The following is a 19,604-nucleotide window of genomic DNA, read 5'->3' as shown; positions in this document are numbered from 1 at the left end:
TGCTTAAACATCTTATCCCCTATCCAAAGGATAGGGGATAAGATGCCTGTTCGCGGGAGTCCCGCAGCTGGGGACCCCCGGGATCATGCACGCGGCACCCCGTTTGTAATCAGTGCCCGGAGCGTGTTCACTCCGGGAATGATTACCGGCGACCGCAGGGCCGGCGGCGTGTGACGTCACGCCTCCGTCCCTGTGTGACGTCACGCTCCGCCCCTGTGTGACGTCACGCTCCGCCCCTCAATGCGAGCCGACGGGAGGGGGCGTGATAGCTATCACGCCCCCTCCCGTTGGCTTGCATTGAGGGGCGGAGCGTGATGTCACACGGGGGCGGAGGCGTGACGTCACACGCTGCCTGCCCTGCGGTCAACCATAATCAGACCCGGAGCGAGCACGCTCCGGGCACTGATTTCAAACGGGGTACCGCGTGCATGATCCCGTGGGTCCCCAGCTGCGGGACTCCTGCGATCAGGCATCTTATCCCCTATCCTTTGGATAGGGGATAAGATGTTTAAGCACCGGAGTACCTCTTTAAGGACCACGGGTTTTTCTGTTTTTGCACTTTCGTTTTTTCCTCCTCGCCTTTTAAAAATCATAACCCTTTCAATTTTGCACCTAAAAATCCATATGATGGCTTATATTTTGTGCCACCAATTCTAATTTCCAGTGGCATCAGTCATTTTACCCAAAAATCTACGGTGAAACAGAAAAAAAAATCATTGTGCGACGAAATTGAAGAAAAAACGCCATTTTGTAACTTTTGGGAGCTTCTGTTTCTAAGCAGTACATTTTTCGGTATCTTATCTTTATTCTGTAGGTCCATACGGATAAAATGATACCCTACTTATATAGGTTTGATTTTGTCGTACTTCTGGAAAAAAATCATAACTGCATGCAGGAAAATTTATACGTTTAAAATTGTCATCTTCTGACCTCTATAACTTTTTTATTTTACCACATATGGGGCGGTATAAGGGCACATTGTTTGTGCCGTGATCTGAAGTTTTTAGCGGTACCATTTTTGTTTTGATTGGACTTTTTGATAGCTTTATATTCATTTTTTCATGATATAAAAAGCGACCAAAAATATGTTATTTTGGACTTTGGAATTTTTTTGCGCATACGCCATTGACTGCGCGGTTTAATTAATTATATATTTTTATAGTTCGGACATTTACACACTCGGCGATACCACATATGTTTATATTTATTTTTATTTACATGTTTTTTTAATGGGAAAAGGGGGGTGATTTGGACTTTTATTAGGGAAAGGGTTAAATCACATTTATTAACTTTTTTCGCAGTGTTATAGCTCCCATAGGGGGCTATAACACTGCACACACTGATGTTTTACACTGATCACTGCAAAGCCATAGCTTTTCATTGATCAGTGTTATTGGCGGTCGATTGCTCAAGCCTGCATCTCCGGCTTGGTGAAATCAATCGCCGAACCGACATGCCGGAGGAAGGTCAGAGGACCTCCACTCGCGTCCTAGCTGATCGGGGCACCGCATTTTCACTGCAGTTGTCCCGATCAGCCCCACTGAGCAGCCGGGAAGCTTTTACTTTCGTTTTAGACGCGGCATTCAACTTTGAACGCCGCGTCTAAAGGGTTGATAGCACATGGCACCGCGATCGCTGCCGCGCTATTAGCCCCGGATCCCGGCTTCAGTTACATGCCGGGACCGACCCGGTATGACACGGGGTCACCATGTGACCCCGTGTTATATCATGGGAGCCGGCCAAGGACGTAAATATACATCCTTGGTCGTTAAGGGGTTGATAGGGTCTGAAAAAAACAGCACTAATGGGTCCATTATGAATTAAACCTGAACGGCCCCAAACATAACCAATTAAATTGGGTCCGAAAAAAAAAACCATCACTTGCACATCACGTATACATTAGAAATGAAGGGCCCACAACAGAATCCATTGATATTAGATTGGTACTCCGCTGCCAAGGTGTTCAGAATTTTTTTTTCTGAAAGTTTGGAACGGGTGGTGGGGTTGTGACGTCACTGCCATGCCCCTTGTGACATCACCCCACGCCTCCTCAATGCAAGTCAATGGGAGGCGGTGTGAAACAGGATAGGGGATAAGTGTCAGATCACAGGGAGTCCGACCGATCTCCCCTCCAGCATCCCGGCTCTCTGCATGCATGAAATGCGTCGACCACAGCACGAAGTGGAAGCCGACGCGTCCACTCCATGCATCTACAGCATTCAGGTACAACATCTCCGGCTTTCCCATAGAGATACATGGAGGGAACTTGGCCTCAAAGAAGGCATGGGGAGGATCCCATAGGTTGGACCCCCCTACGATCCGACCCTTGTACGTTTTTTATACTAGATAACTCCTTTAAATATCCAAATTTTGATCATTTAATTTTTAGTAGGAATGCTTTTTATCTGGTGTCTATTTATTTATTTATTTTTTATTTTCCACGTCAAGATTGTCCTGTTGGAATAGATCTTTCACACAATAACCAGATAATGACTCTGTGATGTTGTGGGGAACATTTTGTGCTTGATAATACATTACTATATTCCCCACTCGCCTGGGAATATGACACACCACTTAATGTATGCAATGATCAGTGGCCTCCAACAACACTGAAGGCTCACGGTTTTCAAAGCTTTTCTGACACAATAATATCAGGATAAAAGTTGGTTTTAAAAGATCAGAAGACATTTTTTTAAGGTTATGAGTCTTGGTGTGTGAAATAAAACCGCTACATATGTTTGTGCATTTCATGTCATGTCTTTCTTCTCCTGCGGTTCTACCATAGGACGTCAGCTATATTGATCTCCTTTGAAACCCAAAGAGGAGGAGAACCTAGCTGTTTGTTTCCTCCAGTCACTATTGAATTGCCTTTGCCTGCAATTCTATTTATTTTAGCTTGACTTTCATAAAATAGACAAATAAAAATGTAGTTACCGATGCCGGCTCATGGTACACGTTTTTCAGCACACTTTCTAACAGTCTAATTTTTCCAGGACAAAAGGATCACAGAGGGAGGCAGGGTTTATTTTTTGGGGAAATAGACGCAAGGTAGACACAGCGGTTGGTACAGTTACCAACAAATTACAGCATCCACACACTGTACACTGGACTAAGAGAAGGTATGGACACAGGTACTAGATAGGTTTCCATCCACGTGCCGCTGGAATCTTATAGCGTACAGCAGTATATCCAAGCATCATGTCTGGAGGAAACCAGGCACTGCCTATCACCTGCCCAATACCATCCCCACAGTGATCATGGTGGGGGCAGCACCATGTCTGGGGGAAACCAGGCGCTGCCTATCACCTGCCCAATATCATCCCTACAGTGATCATGGTGGGGGCAGCATCATGTCTGGGGGAAACCAGGCACTGCCCATCACTTGCCCAATACCATCCCTACAGTGATCATGGTGGGGGCAGCATCATGTCTGGGGGAAACCAGGCACTGCCCATCACCTGCCCAATATCATCCCTACAGTGATCATGGTGGGGGCAGCAACATGTCTGGAGGAAACCAGGCGCTGCCTATCACATGCCCAATACCATCCCTACAGTGATCATGGTGGGGGCAGCATCATGTCTGGAGGAAACCAGGCGCTGCCCATTACCTGCCCAATACCATCCCTACAGTGATCATGGTTCGGGCAGCATCATGTCTGGAGGAAACCAGGCGCTGCCTATCACCTGCCCAATACCATCCCTACAGTGAAGCGTATTATGCCAGCATCATACTTTGGGGGTGTTTTTCCACAGCTAAGGCAGGGAGATTGGTCAAGGTTGAGGGGAAGCTGAATGGAACATGGTACAGAGATTATTCATCATTAAAACCTGATCTACTTCTCGGTAGAAGTGGCGAAACGAAGGAGGGCCTTCAGCACTGTTTGCACTAAGCTATTTCAGGCGAAATATAGATTCCAACTTCAGTATCCAGCCACCCTGAGGGTGTTCCATCCTGACGGCTCTACCACCACTTTCAAGACTCCAGAGGAAGCATCTTCATCAATAGACCAGCTGCTGTCCTCTTCCTCCACGTCATCTTCCCGTCCACCAGCCCGGACACCCACTCGTCGTTCGAGATCACCGAGAAGGAATCATCGTTCCCGCTCAGCACCTAGAGATTCGCAATTCTCTGCAAGCCAAAGACACCGACGTAGACGTCATCGCTCTCCAGGCCGTGGCTATGACAGCGACAGGCGATCTTCACCTGACTGAACACAGCTGTTCCTTGTTCCTTGTTCATGATGACTTCACCTTCTTGCCTTTGAGCCTTCTGCTGGGACTACGGGAATGATGAACCGGACGTCCAGGTTTTCTCTTTGTTTTTATCTTCCTCGCCTATATGGCGTTGTTATACGAAAGGTTTTCAATGTTGCCATATTCCAACCCGGCTTTGGTGCTGTAATGTTGCACGGCCGCACGGCAGGGTTGGCCTTTCACCTACCTGACTGAGGGACTCGACCATCTTAGAGGGGGTCGGGGGGAGGGGGGGGAGCATGGGCGTCCAGAAAGGTGTGATATTACTTTGATGCCTATGTCGGCCGAAAAAAGGAAGTCCATTATCCAAAAGGAAGGTTTTGCTAAACTAGCAACACTTTCTAGGATATTCTACAGGATGGTTAACTGTTATTTGCTTGTATACTGTTTTTGTTTTGTTTGTTCTTTCCCACAGCTTGGAACCTCTAGTGAAAACTACTGCCCAGTTTATTATCGGGCACCTATCCTGCCTTATAGAAACTTTACACGGTATTGCTTATTCAGGGTCATGTTTGGTATGCCCCCATTGCTGCTGTGCCCTTTCATATCTATTTACACATATAATATCTGCACAGCCCTCTATGAGGGATTGTCTGGATTGTCTTGATTTACCATGCCTAACATAATATCGTGGAATGTCAAGGGTCTTCGCTCCCCCCAAAAACGAAGACTTTTTATACGATATTTGAAGCGATTCCACCCGGACATTGTCCTCCTCCAAGAAACCCACCTAGCTGGCTCAGATTTTTTTAGGTTACAGCAGCAATGGGTGGGGCAGGTGTTTGGTTCTCAGGCCCAGGATGGGAAAGCAGGAGTGGTCACTTTGATCCACAAATCTTTTGCTTTTGGTCTTATATCACACGACACTGATGATGAAGGCAGGGTCTCACACTTACGACTTGACCACAATGGAGAGATCTTTAGCATTTATAACATATACGGTCCCAATGGGGAAAATAAGTCCTTTTTTCACGCTCTAGCAGACAGAATTCATGACGATAACACGACGAACAAAATAGTGGGGGGCGACTTTAACACAGTCCTCGACCCCCTAGTGGACAGAAAGGGCCCGACATCTCAAGCAATCCCCATACGTAGCAGAGACTGTGTATTGCCCCCTTTCTTAGACCAATTGGGACTGCTAGATGTGTGGAGAATGTCTCACCCAGATGATAGGGAATTCACCCATTTCTCCAATGCCCACTCTTCCTGGTCTCGTATAGACTATCTACTGACATCTCCGGAACTTTACCATAAAGTTAGCTCAGTAGACATTGGAGAACTGGCGTTGTCAGACCATACCCCTCTCTGCCTGCGGCTCCTGCCCTCCTACCCCAAAGGGACAGATATTCTTTGGCGTTACCCCTCACTGCTGGCCAAGGATGATACCTTTCTCGAATTACTTAGGGGTTGGTGGTTAGAATATACCGTATATAATGGGGAACACCGCTCAGACCCAACTCTGTTCTGGGAATCGGGGAAGGCAGTATTAAGGGGAAAATTGATGGCACACGTGGCCCACCTAAAACGCACCTCTCTGAAAAATCTGAATGAAGCCAGTGCTCGACTAAGGGATGTCTATGCCACCTTCGTAGCCCACCCTACTATTCAGAACCGGGAGGAATGGAAATCGGCTAGAGCCAATTTTGAACTATGGTGGGATAGAAGGGAACGCCTAGGGAGGTCCCACTTTGAGGTAGATCTCTTTAGACACGGTAACAAATCGGGACGTCTACTGGCCCGTATAGCTAGGGGAAAGATACCTACCCCTCACATAACAGCACTTAAAGACTCCTCGGGAGTCACGCACAAAAACCCTCACTCCATTAACAAATTGCTGTCCTCCTACTATAGTTCGCTTTATGAAAACTCTCCCTCTGACCTTTCGGCGGGTGAGGCCTTCTTGAAACGGGTCCAACTTCCCACACTGACGGAAGAACAGAGGGAGATTCTTAATGCACCGGTGTCGGTGGAGGAAATACAGGGAGTTATCGGTCATCTCCATAACGGGAAGGCCCCGGGCCCAGACGGGTATTCAGGCGAATTTTATAAAGCCCTATCAGAGCAGATTGCCCCAGTCTTAAGGGATATGTTTCAGGTATTCATGTCTACGGGATCATTACCCACAGAAGCCTCTCTTGCACACATAAAAGTTTTGCCTAAACCGGGTAAGGACCTAACTGACCCAGGTTCCTATCGTCCGATATCTCTAATTAACCAAGACATCAAGATTCTATCAAAAATTTTAGCTGACCGTCTTTCTCGATTCATGCCAGCCTTAATCGGTTCCCATCAAGTGGGCTTTATTAGGAACAGATCAGCTACCATGAATTTGAGAACGGTTATGGCGGTTCTAGATCGCCTACAACATCAGCCCCAGAGGGGTGAAGCTCCTGCCTTGCTCACTTTGGATGCCGAAAAAGCATTCGATAATGTAAAATGGGATTGGCTGGGACTGGTGCTGGATGCGATTGGTATTCAAGGGTCATTTAGGAATTACATTTCTGGGATTTATGCAACCCCCAAGGCTAGAATACACACACCTGGTATCCTATCCACGCCCTTCCCTCTCTTCAAGGGCACCAGACAGGGTTGCCCACTCTCTCCCCTACTCTTTAATTTAGCGTTAGAACCCCTGGCGCTCTCCCTACTGTCTGAAAATATTTATCCTGGCATTAAGGTGGGGAAGAATGAAGTAAAATTGACAATGTTCGCAGATGATATTTTATTGTTCCTTGATGGCCCGACTGCTTCCCTAGGACGCATTCTTGAACATCTGAGAACATTTGGGGCGTTCTCGGGTTACAAAATAAATGTGTCTAAATCGGAACTTTTACCCCTAGGTCCTTTCCGTCACCAGTGGCTTCCAGAGATATCAGGTATGGGAGTCCGCATTGCTGACTCCTCCATCACCTACCTGGGTATCAAAATAGGGAGAACGCCCGACACCATATATAGTTTAAACTATACTCCCCTCTTCTCCAAGATTAAAGCTGAATTACGTAAATGGGAAAAACTCCCCCTGAACTTTATGGGGAGATGTGCACTCATTAAAATGGTCAGCTTTGCGCGTCTCCTATACCCCCTGCAAACCCTACCACTTCTGTTAAAACATACTGACGTGAAAGGCTTAAACTCAGCATTCACCAAATTTATCTGGGCGGGGAAGAGGCCCAGAATCGCACTAAACAAATTGATGCTCAATAGGTCTGATGGGGGACTGAATTTTCCCAATGTGAGAGGATACAATCTATCATGTCTTTTTCGATTTGTTAATGACTGGATACATGGATCCTCTTATCATGCTCTTTACGGTCTAGAGAGTGAATTGGCGGCTCCATGGAACCTAGCAGTCCTCTTACATACTACATACTCTAAACTCCCCTCCATAGTGAAGCGCTCTGTACTGCTGAGGGATACGGTGGCATCTTGGAAGGAGGTCAGGAAGTTATATGGACTGCCTTACCTCTTATCCAAACATCTACCACTGGCGAAACATCCAGAGTTTCCCCCAAGACTTCCTCCTGAGGTGCTTGGCCTTTGGTCGGACAAGGGCCTCACGACGGCCAAGCACTTTATGGACGTTACTCAGAAACGATGGCTCCGACCAACCACACTGCTCTCCCTACACAACCTTCCCCCGTCTCATGCATTCCCTATGCAACAGATATGCTCCTTCTTCTTTAGTCGATTGCGTAACCTGTCCAAAGAGGCCACAAAGAACGAACTAGACTATCTTATTGGTTCGGAACCCCGTAAATTGTCCATCTCTATGATATACACATCCCTTAGGAAAGTACTACTGAAATTTACACCCTCTTCTATTTTTTCAGCGTGGACCTCATGGGTACCAGGAGACGATATTTCGGAATGTATCTTGAATGGGTGGAATATCATCCGTAAATGCATTATCAATGAGAGATGGCGTGAAACCTACTACAAAATGGCTCACAAAGCCTTATATGGGTTTAACATACTGCCTTCCCCGGATTTCCCCGATCGTATCACGGCCTGCCCTAAATGTGCTACCCCTTTGACGAATATGTGGCATGGAGTTTGGACGTGCCCCCATACAGAAAGATATTGGCAAATGATTATATCATACATCAGAGAGAAATGGGAAATGTCACTACCACATACACCAAGAGCCCTATTGTTTCATCAGTTTAGACCATCTGACTTGACCGACCAAGGCCCCACCAAAACACCCCAATTAGTTCACATTGTCCTCTTAGTGGCACTTAGGTGTATCTTCGCAGCCTGGCTCTCCCCTTCTGTTCCCACAATCACCATGGTCATATCGCAACTTAAATTGTTATGTGGGATAGATAGGCTTGATACTGAACGACACATGAACACAAACACGGCAAAATATTTCGCCAAATGGCAAGATTTTATTGTTACACACTACACATCAGCTGAAATCGAGGACATAGTTAAGCCCTTTAGCTCGACAGACTGGTACTGTCTTGGGGTTTTGAGTGATTCACTGGGTCCATTACGACTTACCTCTTGACCTTGACTTCTAACATACTACGAACATGGCACGCCTAATTAGAGCGAGACGAATGAATATTGTGATACTGCCGCGCATGTCCACTTGGGTTATCCATTAGCTGTGTGGAGTTTACAGTTTCTGGTTTTGTAATTTATTGAATGTTCTTATGGCTCCTATTCGACGATATTCCGCACTTAACTATCAATGTGTGATGTTTGTTTATAACAATGAAAATTCAATAAAATTTGTTTAAAAAAAAAAAAACCTGATCTAGATCGCAATTGACCTCAGACTGGGCTGAAGATTCACCTTCCAACAAGTCAATAACCCTAAGCACACAGCCAAGACAATACAGGAGCAGCTTAGGGACAACTCTGTGAATGTCCTTGGGTGACCCAGCCAGAGCCCAAACACAATGGAACATCTATGGAGAGACCTGACACGGTTATGACTGATGGTCCTCATCCAACCTGACAGACCATGAGAGGATCTGCAGAGAAGACTGGAGGAAAAATCCCAAAATCCCCATCTCCAAGACCAAGAGGCTTTAAAGGGGTACTCCACTGGGGGGGGGGAAATCAAAATCAACTGGTGCCAGAAAGTTAAACAGAGTTTTAAATTACTTTACAAATTACTATTAAAAAATCTTAATCCTTCCAGTACTTATCACCTGTTATATGCTCCACAGGAAGTTCTTTTGTTTTTGAATTTCCTTTCTGTCTGACCACAGTGCTTTCTGCTGACACCTCTGTCCATTTTAGGAACTGTACAGAGTACAAGCAATTCCCCATAGGCAACCTCTCCTGCTCTGGACAGTTCCTAAAATGGACTGAGGTGTCAGCAGAGAACAGAAAGGAAATTCAAAAAGAAAAGAACTTCCTGTGGGTCAAACAGCAGCTGATAAGTACTGGAAGGATTAAGATTTTTTAATATAAGTAATTTACAAATCTGTTTAACTTTCTGGCACCAGTTGATTAAAAAAAATGTTTTCCAATGGCGTACCCCTTTAACCAAGTCCTGGATAAAGGGTATGAATACTTATGTCAATACAATATTTTATTTTTTCCTTTTGAATAAATTAGCAAATATTTGTTACATTCTGTTTTCACCTTGTAATTATGTGGTATTGAGTGAAGAATGATGGGGGAAAACTTACGCACTTTTTGTTATTTTAGCACGATGCAGCAATATAACAAAATATAACAAAAATGAAAGGGTCTAAAAACTTTCTTAATGCATTGTACATAACAGTAATATTTTTTTTTGTTGCACCTTCTAACATTTCTCAGTTTTTTTTTCTTTTGCTATTTCCCCCCCAGTCCTACAGAATATATCTCCGTATATTTGTATTTTGATTTCTATATCTGAAGCCATATGAAAACATGAGGTCATGTCAAGAAACCATTGAAGGCAAAACTGGAGTTGGGGGAGAAAGAAACAAGGTCGTCTGTTCTAAGACTGATCGAATTCTGGTAGTATCTTGTTCTTTTATGTAATAAAACAGGAATTTCTGTTTTTTAACATTGAGGTGTCCTAGTTTTATACTGTATAATTTTTTTCTCTATTTGCAGCCTGAACCAGGAACGGAGAATGTACAACGCACTGCGAAATCGTTTCGAGACGCTATATAATAAGGACGAGCACTAAATATTTGGTTTATTACCGTATTTTTCGCCCTATAGGACGCACCGGCGTATAAGACGCACCCAATTTTTAGGGACAAAATCTAAAAAAATAAAGATTTTTAACCCAATAGTGGTCTTCAACCTGCGGACCTCCAGATGTTGCAAAACTACAACTCCCAGCATGCCCGGACAGCCGTTGGCTGTCCGGGCATGCTGGGAGTTGTAGTTTTGCAACATCTGGAGGTCCGCAGATTGAAGACCACTGCAGGAGGAGGTAATACTCACGTGTCCCCGCCGCTCCGGACCCGTCACCGCTGCCCTGGATGTCGCTCCATCGCTGTTGCCGTGTCCCCGTCGCTCCGGAACGTCTCTGCTGCCGGCCGGGTATCCTCGCTCTCCGTCGCCGCCATCACGTCGTTACGCACGCCGACGCACGTACGCGACGACGTGATGACGAGGAAGGAGAGCGCCGGCCTTACAGGGGATCCCTGAACGGAGAAGACACAGAGGAGGCAGGTAAGGTCCCTCCCGGTGTCCTGTAAGCACTAACCCGGCTATTCAGCCGGGCTGTTCGAGACCGCCGCGGTGAAATCGCGGCGGTCCCGAACAGCCCGACCAAACAGCCGGGTTAGTGTCACTTTCCCTTCAGACGCGGCGGTCAGCTTTGATCGCCGCGTCTGAAGGGTTAATACAGGGCATCACCGCGATCGGTGATGTCCTGTATTAGCCGCGGGTCCCGGCCGTTGATGGCTGCAGGGACCGCCGCGATAGGGGTGTATTCGCCGTATAAGACGCACCGACTTTTTCCCCCCAGTTTTGGGGAAGAAAAAGTGCGTCTTATACGGCGAAAAATACGGTACTTGAAAACTGGACATTACTACCTCCATGTTGTGCTTCTTCTAATCAGATAGAAGTGAGGTGTTGTATGTTTTTGTCCTGGTTTTACAGTAAAATTTATATTTTCTAAATTACATTGTAGTGAAAAATCCATTTTTAATTTCTATTAGGAAAATATGCGCTATGGTCAGGATCAACATCGATTAGCCGAAGCAGAAAACAGCAGAAAAAAGATGTGGTGGACCTGATATGATTACAATGGGCACTGTGTATTGTTTATTTTCCTTGCCATGGTGCTATTGGGGTATTTAACCCCTTAAGGACCCGGGGTTTTTCCATTTTTGCACTTTAGTTTTTTCCTCCTTACCCTTAAAAAATCATGTCTTTAAATTTTGCACCTAAACATCCATATGATGGCTTATTTTTTGCGCCACCAATTCTACTTTGTAATGACATTAGTTATTTTACACAAAAATCTGTGAGACAAAATTGAAAAAAACTAAACATTTTGTAACTTTTGGGGGCTTCCGTTTCTACGCAGTACATTTTTATGTAAAAATGACACCTTCTCTTTATTCTGTAGGTCCATACAATGAAAATGATATCCTACTTCTATAGGTTTGATTTTGTCATACTCCTAGAAAAAAATCATAACTACATGCAGGAAAATGTATATGTATAAAATTTTCATATTCTGACCCCTATAACTTTTTTTATTTTTCCGCGTACGGGGTGGTATGAGGGCTAATTTTTTTGCGCCATGATCTGAAGTATTTTAGCGGTACCCTTTTTGTACTGATCTGACTTTTTGATCGCTTTCTATTCATTTTTTCATGATATAAAAGGTGACCAAAAATACACTATTTTGTAATTTTTTAGCATGTACGCCATTGACCATGTGGTTTAATAGGATAACATTGATCAATGATTCTGCCGCTTGACTGCTCATGCCTGGATCTCAGGCACTGAGCATTCATTCGGCGATCGGACACCAGGAGAAAGGTAGGCATACTCCTTGTGTCCTTCAGCTGTTCTAGATGCCGCGATTTTGCAGCGGCGGTCCCGAACAGCCCACTGAGCTAGCCGAGGGTACTTTACTTTCACTTTATACACGGTGATCAACATTGAACGCCGCTTCTAAAGGGTTAATAGCGTGCGGCACTGCGATCAGTGCCGTGCGCTATTAACCATGGGTCCCAGCCATTGTTACATGCCATGGCCCCACATTATAGAAAGGGAGCGGATTCAGGGCATACATGTCTCGGGCCACACTGCTACCTGAGAAAACCTGAGACAACACTCATTTTGCTGTAAAAATTAACATCGGGGCAAAGATCACATAAGAATTGCAAGACCAGCCATAAAACACAGGTACAGAAACTATATTATGAACTACACTAACTTTACAGCCCCTGTAGCTTATTCAAATTTAAAAAAAAATCCAGAATATCCCTTTAACATGCCCAGCAGCATGAAACCATGAGGTCAGCTTATCGCTAGGGGATCTTTCTAATACAAAGAGATTGTTGGAAGTGAACAAGTACACAGTTAAAAAGACACTGAAGTGCTGAAGTGCAGTTGTGATGTTGCGAACATAACATTTTCGGTTTGCGAACCGCGAACGCGAACTTCCGCAAAAGTTCGCGAACCGGGCGAACCGCCTTTGACTTCAATGGGCAGGCGAATTTTAAAACTCACAGGGACGCTTTCTGGCCACAATAGTGATTTAAAAGTTGTTTCAAGGGGACGAACACCTGGACTGTGGCGTGCTGGAGTGGGATCCCTGGCAAAACTCCCAAGGAAAATGACATAGTTGATGCAGAGTCTGGTTTTAATCCATAAAGGGCATAAATCACCTAACATTCCTAAATGGTTTGGAATAACGTGCTTTAGACCCCTTTAAAAAACACCTTTGACCCTGGGAAGCCCAGGGTCACTGATACCCTTATTAAATCCCACCCCTAAAACTTAACTTTTATTTATATTTTAGTTAAAAATAGTAAATAATAAGTGTATAGTAAATGATGAATGTGTTCACTTAAAATCACGGGTTGGTGTGCTTAGTAGTAGTATTTAGATTCCATCCAGTTATCCACTGTTATATGTATTCACTATCACAGGTGGGCTGCAGTACCACCATGGATTGCACACACAAGCTACCGCTAATTAAAACGCTGAAAATGCCCTCTCTACATGTTTCACTACTTTCGTAGCGTCTTCAGGAGGGAAAATGGGCATACAAGTGAGCCATGGTCGAGTAGGAACACCTGAAATGGCCACACACCTTCCTGGACTGCTTCAGGACATCCTGTAAGCCTGGGTACTTGAGCACAAAGCATTGTACAATCAGATTACACACATGTGCCATGCACGGCACATGTGTCAACTTGCCCAACCTAAATGACGTCAACAAATTTGTTCCGTTGTCACAAACCACCTTGCCAATCTCCAGTTGGTGCGGAGTCAGCCACTGGTCCACCTGTGCGTTCAGGGCCGACAGGAGCGCTGGTGCAGTTTGACTCTCCGCTTTGAGGCAAGTCAACCCCAGCTGTCAGACGCCGGGCTAGGGGGTGACTTTGAGACATTGTCTTCTTGCGCTCAAACATCTCCTTGACAGACACCTGACTGTGGGCAGATGAGCAGGAACTGCTCAAGGCAAGAGACGGAGAGGCGGATGGTTGAGAGGGGACAAGGAGGGCAGCAGTGGTTGACCTGGCTGAATATGCTGGACCAGGAGGAGGATAGCGGCTTTGACTTTGTGTGCTGCTTGTACTGACGTGTTGATCCCATAGGCGTTTGTGATGTGACATCATGTGCCTTCGCAAAGCAGTTGTGCCTAGGTGGGTGTTGGACTTCCCACGACTCAGTTTCTTCTGGCACAGGTTGCAAATGGCCTTGCTGTTGTCAGAGGCAGACACACAAAAAAAATGCCACACTGCTGAGCTCTGCGATGATGGCATTCTGGTGTTGGCAACAGCATGCGTTGATTGGAGTCCCGTCTGGCTGACCCCGGGTGCCGATGCATGCTGTCTGACTGTGCCACTAGCTCCTTGCAACGACCTCCCCCTGCTTCCAACTCATCTCCTCCTCCTCTCTGTCTCCCCATCTGAACTTTCCCCCTCTTCTTCTCTTCTAGCGGGTACCCACGTGGCATCCACGGACACATCGTCATCATCAACACCTTCACCGCTATCTGACACCTCAAGAAAGGAAGCAGCAGCGGGTACAACATCATCATCACACCGTACATCCATGTGTGTAATGCTGCCTGACTGAGACATATCCCTGTTAACTACATCCTCTGCCAATAATGGTTGTGCATCACTCATGTCTTCAAGCTGATGTTTAAATAACTCCTCTGACGGATCATGTAAAGCTGCTGTGGTGCTAGTGTTGGTGGTGGCGGCAGGCGGGCAAGTGGTAGCATGAGAGGTGCACAAAGCTAAGCTAGAGGAGGAGAAGGATGGTGCGTCAAGGTTCCGAGCGGAAGCTGTAGTAGATTGGGTGTCTTTTGATAGCCAGTCAACTAAGTCCTCAGAACTTTGGGGGTTCAGGGTACGTGGCCTCTGAACACTGGCTATTCTAGGGCTAAAGGGAAACCCAGCACCACGACGGCCACTGCGGTAACCTTCCTCTGCCTGTCATTTCTTTGGTTAAATTTGCAGGAGTGTGACACCAAATGTGATTTGCACTAGGGTGACACAATTTGCCCTGCAGGCAAAAAAACTGGTAACTTTGACCTGAACTGACAATGACGACTGGTTTTATTTAACAGCCAAAAATGTTATTTTTTTTTTAAATTTGCACAACTGTCACACCTAATGTGATTTGCACTCGGGTGAAACAATTTGCCCTGCAGGCAAAAAAACTGGTAACTTTGACGTGAACTGACAGTGACGACTGGTTTTATTTAACAGCCAAAAATGTTTTTTGTTTTTTAATTTGCACAACTCTCACACATAATGTGATTTGCACTAGGGTGACACAATTTGCCCTGCAGGCAAAAAAACTGGCAACTGTGAAGTGAACTGACAGTGACGACTGGTTTTATTTAACAGCCAAAAAAGGTATTTTTTTTTTAATTTGCACAACTGTCACACCTAATGTGATTTGCACTAGGTGACACAATTTGCCCTGCAGGCAAAAAAAACTGGCAACTGTGACGTGAACTGACAGTGACGACTGGTTTTATTTAACAGCCCAAAAAGTTTTTTTTTGTTTTTTTTTATTTGCACGACTGTCACACCTAATGTGATTTGCACTAGCGTGACACAATTTGCCCTGCAGGCAAAATAAAAATGGCAATTGTGACGTGAACTGACAGTGACGACTGGTTTTATTTAACAGCCAGAAAAGGTATTTTTTTTAGAATTTGCACGACTGTCACACCTAATGTGATTTGCACTAGGGTGACACAATTTGCCCTGCTGGCAAAAAAAATGGCAACTGTGACGTGAACTGACAGTGACGACTGGTTTTATTTAACAGCCAAAAAAGGTATTTTTTTTTTTATTTGTGCAACTGTCACACCTAATGTGATTTGCACTAGGGTGACACAATTTGCCCTGCAGGCAAAAAAACTGGCAACTGTGACGTGAACTGACAGTGACAACTGGTTTTATTTAACAGCTAAAAAATGTATTTTTTTTTTATTTGCACAACTTTCACACCTAATGCGATTTGCACTAGGGTGACACAATTTGCCCTGCAGGCAAAAAAAATGGCAACTGTGACGTGAACTGACAGTGACGACTGGTTTTATTTAACAGCCCAAAAATGTTTTTTATTTTTTTATTTGCTGTCACACCAAATGTGATTTGCACTAGTGTGACAATGAGCAAAAAAGCTTGCCAGCGGAGTTCCCCTTTAAAGCAGTGGTCCCCAACCAGGGTGCCTCCAGCTGTTGCAAAACACACGGACTGATATATTTCAGCCCTTTCAATACTGTAGTAGTTAGTTGCTTTAAAGAAAAAAGCTTTCCAGCGGAGTTCCCCTTTTAAGCAGTGGTCCCCAACCAGGGTGCCTCCAGCTATTGCAAAACACAAGGACTGCTATATTTCAGCCCTTTGAATACTGTAGTAGTTAGTTGCTTTAAAGAAAAAAAGCTTGTCAGCGGAGTTTCCCTTTTAAGCAGTGGTCCCCAACCAGGGTACATCCAGCTGTTGCAAAACACACGGACTGATATCTTTAAGCCCTTTGAATACTGTAGTAATTAGTTGCTTGAAGGAACTTAAGTTTTATACTGGAGTACCCCTTTTAACCAGCGGTTCCCTCCCAACCAGGGTGCCTTCAGCTGTTGCAAGACACACGGACTGATATCTTTCAACCCTAAAAAGGGCTTTTTTTGGTGCTGTCCTTAAAGCAGATGTTACACTAGTGCTTTAGGAGTAAACAGGACCCTGAATACACCACCTTGCAGCAACCTAGCTATCGCTTTCCCTATACAGCAGGAGCAGCTTCTCTGACCCTCCACTTCCTAAGCCTGCAGCATGCTGAATGAGGCTAAAATGGCGTCCGTGCAAGAGGTAGGAGGGTCTGGAAGGGAGGGACTGATGCTGATTGGCTGTAATGTGTCTGCTGACTCTGACTCACAGGGTCAAAGTTTACTGCAATGTTAAAGTATAGGTGGCGGATCGAACTTCACATATGTTCGCCTGGCGATGCGAACGCGAACATGCTAAATTCGCCGGGAACTGTTCGCCGCCAAACAATTCGCGACATCTCTAAAGTGCAGTGTGTTTTAGATGAATAGATAAATGAGATGGCTTATGGTGTACACATATTCATGAACCTGGCCCTGGAATGCAGCATTTTACAGGCCAACGGGAAGAGAGCAATGAAAGTCAATCTCGGTCGCTCGATTGACGAACCTTCTCAAAGCTCAACCAATCATGTGGCGGGGCTGCACGATCAATCCCTGGATTGGTCATGCAGACCATTACATTAATCATTATTGGCCACACATCCTCTGTTTACACAGAGCAATGTGCGGCTGATAGTGATAATTTGAAAGGGCGGACAAAAGATCCGATCAGCCAATGAGCGAGTGGCCGACAAAGGATGTCACGGGAGAAGGTGGATTTTAATACATTTAAAGGGGTACTCCGCCCCTAGATATCTTATCCCCTATCAAAAGTATAAGGGATAAGATGTCACATTGTGGGGGTCCAGCCGCTGGGGACACCTGGGTTCTCGGCTGCAGCACCCACCTGTCTCATCCTAACGCCTCATGACCACGGTGACGGGAGATCGTGACGTCACGACTCCGCTCCCGTGTGATGTCACGCCCCCTCAATGCAAGTCTATGGGAGGGGGCGTGACGGCTGTTTCCAGTGTTTCCGGAAGCCGCAACAGGTGGGTGCTGCAGCCGAGATCCCGGGGGTCCCCAGCGGAGATTTATCATAACCTGTGCAGAGGAAAAGTTGCCCAGTTGCCCATAGCAACCAATCAGATCGCTTCTTTCATTTTTAACAAGGGCTCTGCAAAATGAAAGCAGTGATCTGATTGGTTGCTATGGGCAACTGGGCAACTTTTCCTCTGCACAGGTTATGATAAATCTCCCCCATAGTTTTTATTAAAGTTCAAATAAACATTAACAATATAGTCATAATCATAAAAATATAAATGTATTCTCAGAATAAGTACAATAAGAGAAAAATGATCTATATGTATTACAATAAACAGATAAATGAAATTATACAATAAAATGATAAAAGGAATAAGTTAAACAGATATAACAAATGCTATCCTCTTTTTTTTCTAGCCTTGAATAAAAGTGTAAAAATTGGAAGTTAAAGGGGTACTCCACTCGAAAACATGTTTTTTTTTTTTTTTTTTTTAAATCAACTGAAGACAGAAAGATTTGTAAATTACTTCTATCAAAAAATCTTAATCCTTCCAGTACTTATAAACTTCTGTATGCGCCACAGGAAGTTCTTTTCTTTTTGAATTTCCTTTCTGCCTGACCACAGTGCTCTCTGCTGTCCATGTCAGGAAATGTCCAGAGCAGGATAGGTTTGCTATGAGGATTTGCTTCTACTCTGGACAGTTCCTAAAATGGACAGAGGTGTCAGCAGAGAGCAATGTGGTCAGACAGAAAGGAAATTCAAAAAGAAAAGCACTTCCTGTGGAGCATACAGAAGTATATAAGTACTGGAAGGATTAAGATTTTTTAATAGAAGTAATTTACAAATCTGTTTTTAACATTCTGTCATCTGTTGATTTAAAAAACATGTTTTCCTTTTAACCCCTTAAGGACATGCACTGTAAATGTGCGGCACTGCATAGCGTCACTTCACGCACTCGCTTGAAGCCGTGGACCCGCCGGTAATGGCAGACATCAGCGGTCGGGCTGGTGTCTGCCGTTAACCCCTCAGATGCCGTGATCAATACAGATGTTGTGTCACATCAAACTGCAAAGATCTAACTGCTAACTTTTTTTTATAAAAAGCGATCTAAAAGTCACATATGTGCAAACGGGGTACTACAACAAACTACAGATCATGGGGCAAAAAAAAAGCCCCCACACATCCCTGAGTACAAGGACACAGCCAATTTTATTTTTGCCTTTTGTTTTTTTTTCCTCCTTGCCTTCTAAAATCCATAACTCTTTTATAGTTCCATGCAGAGACCCATATGAGGGCTTGTTTTTTGCGTGACCAGTTGCACTTTGTAATGACATCACTAATTTTACCCGAAAATGTATTGTAAATGCCCCCCAAATTTTATGTGTAAGGAAATGTAAACAAAAATCATAATTTAAATGTAAACAAAAATCATACATTTGGGAGGGGTTACGTTTTCGCGCTGAAAACTTTACGGTAAAAATGACATGTTTTCTTTATTCTCTGGGTCAATACGATTAAATGATACCCTTGGTTACATACATTTCTATTATTGTACTGCTTTTAAAAAAATCTCAAGCTTTTTTTTCACAAAATCAGTACTTTAAAATTGCCCTATTTTGACCACCTCCAACTTTCTTATTTTTCCGTACTCAGGGATGTGTGAGGGCTAATTTTTTGCGCCATGATCTGTAGTTTGATTTAGTACTCTGGTTGCGCATATGTGACTTTTAGATTGCTTTTCATAAAAAAAATTATTGCTTTTTGATTTTTTGCAGTTTGATATGACACAACATCTGTACTGATCACGGCATCTGAGGAGTTAATGGCAGACATCAGCACGATCGCTGATGTCTGCCATTACCGGCGGGACCTGTCGCGAATGGCGTCATTTTTACCGGAAAAGGTACTGTGTAGAAACGGAAGCCCCACAAAGTTACAAAATGGCGTATTTTTTTTTTTTTTCAATTTTGTCGCACAATGATTTTTTTTCCATTTCGCAGTAGATTTTTGGGTAAAATGACTGATGTCATTACGAAGTAGA

General features: G+C 44.5%; 1 protein-coding gene across 1 annotated transcript in view; it reads right to left on the bottom strand.

Annotated features, from left to right (window-relative positions):
• Window positions 1-17,527, bottom strand: part of PTPRC (protein tyrosine phosphatase receptor type C) — a 223,924-nt gene extending 206,397 nt beyond the window's left edge. The window contains exon 1 of the mRNA XM_056523473.1: window positions 17,426-17,527. The gene's annotated coding sequence lies outside the window, so the exon portion shown is untranslated. The remainder of the gene's footprint in view (window positions 1-17,425) is intronic.
• Between the last annotated feature and the right edge of the window lie 2,077 nt (window positions 17,528-19,604).

This window comes from Hyla sarda, chromosome 6, assembly GCF_029499605.1.
Source record: "Hyla sarda isolate aHylSar1 chromosome 6, aHylSar1.hap1, whole genome shotgun sequence".
Lineage (NCBI taxonomy): Eukaryota > Metazoa > Chordata > Amphibia > Anura > Hylidae > Hyla > Hyla sarda.
This window is presented reverse-complemented; position numbering and strand designations above follow the sequence as displayed.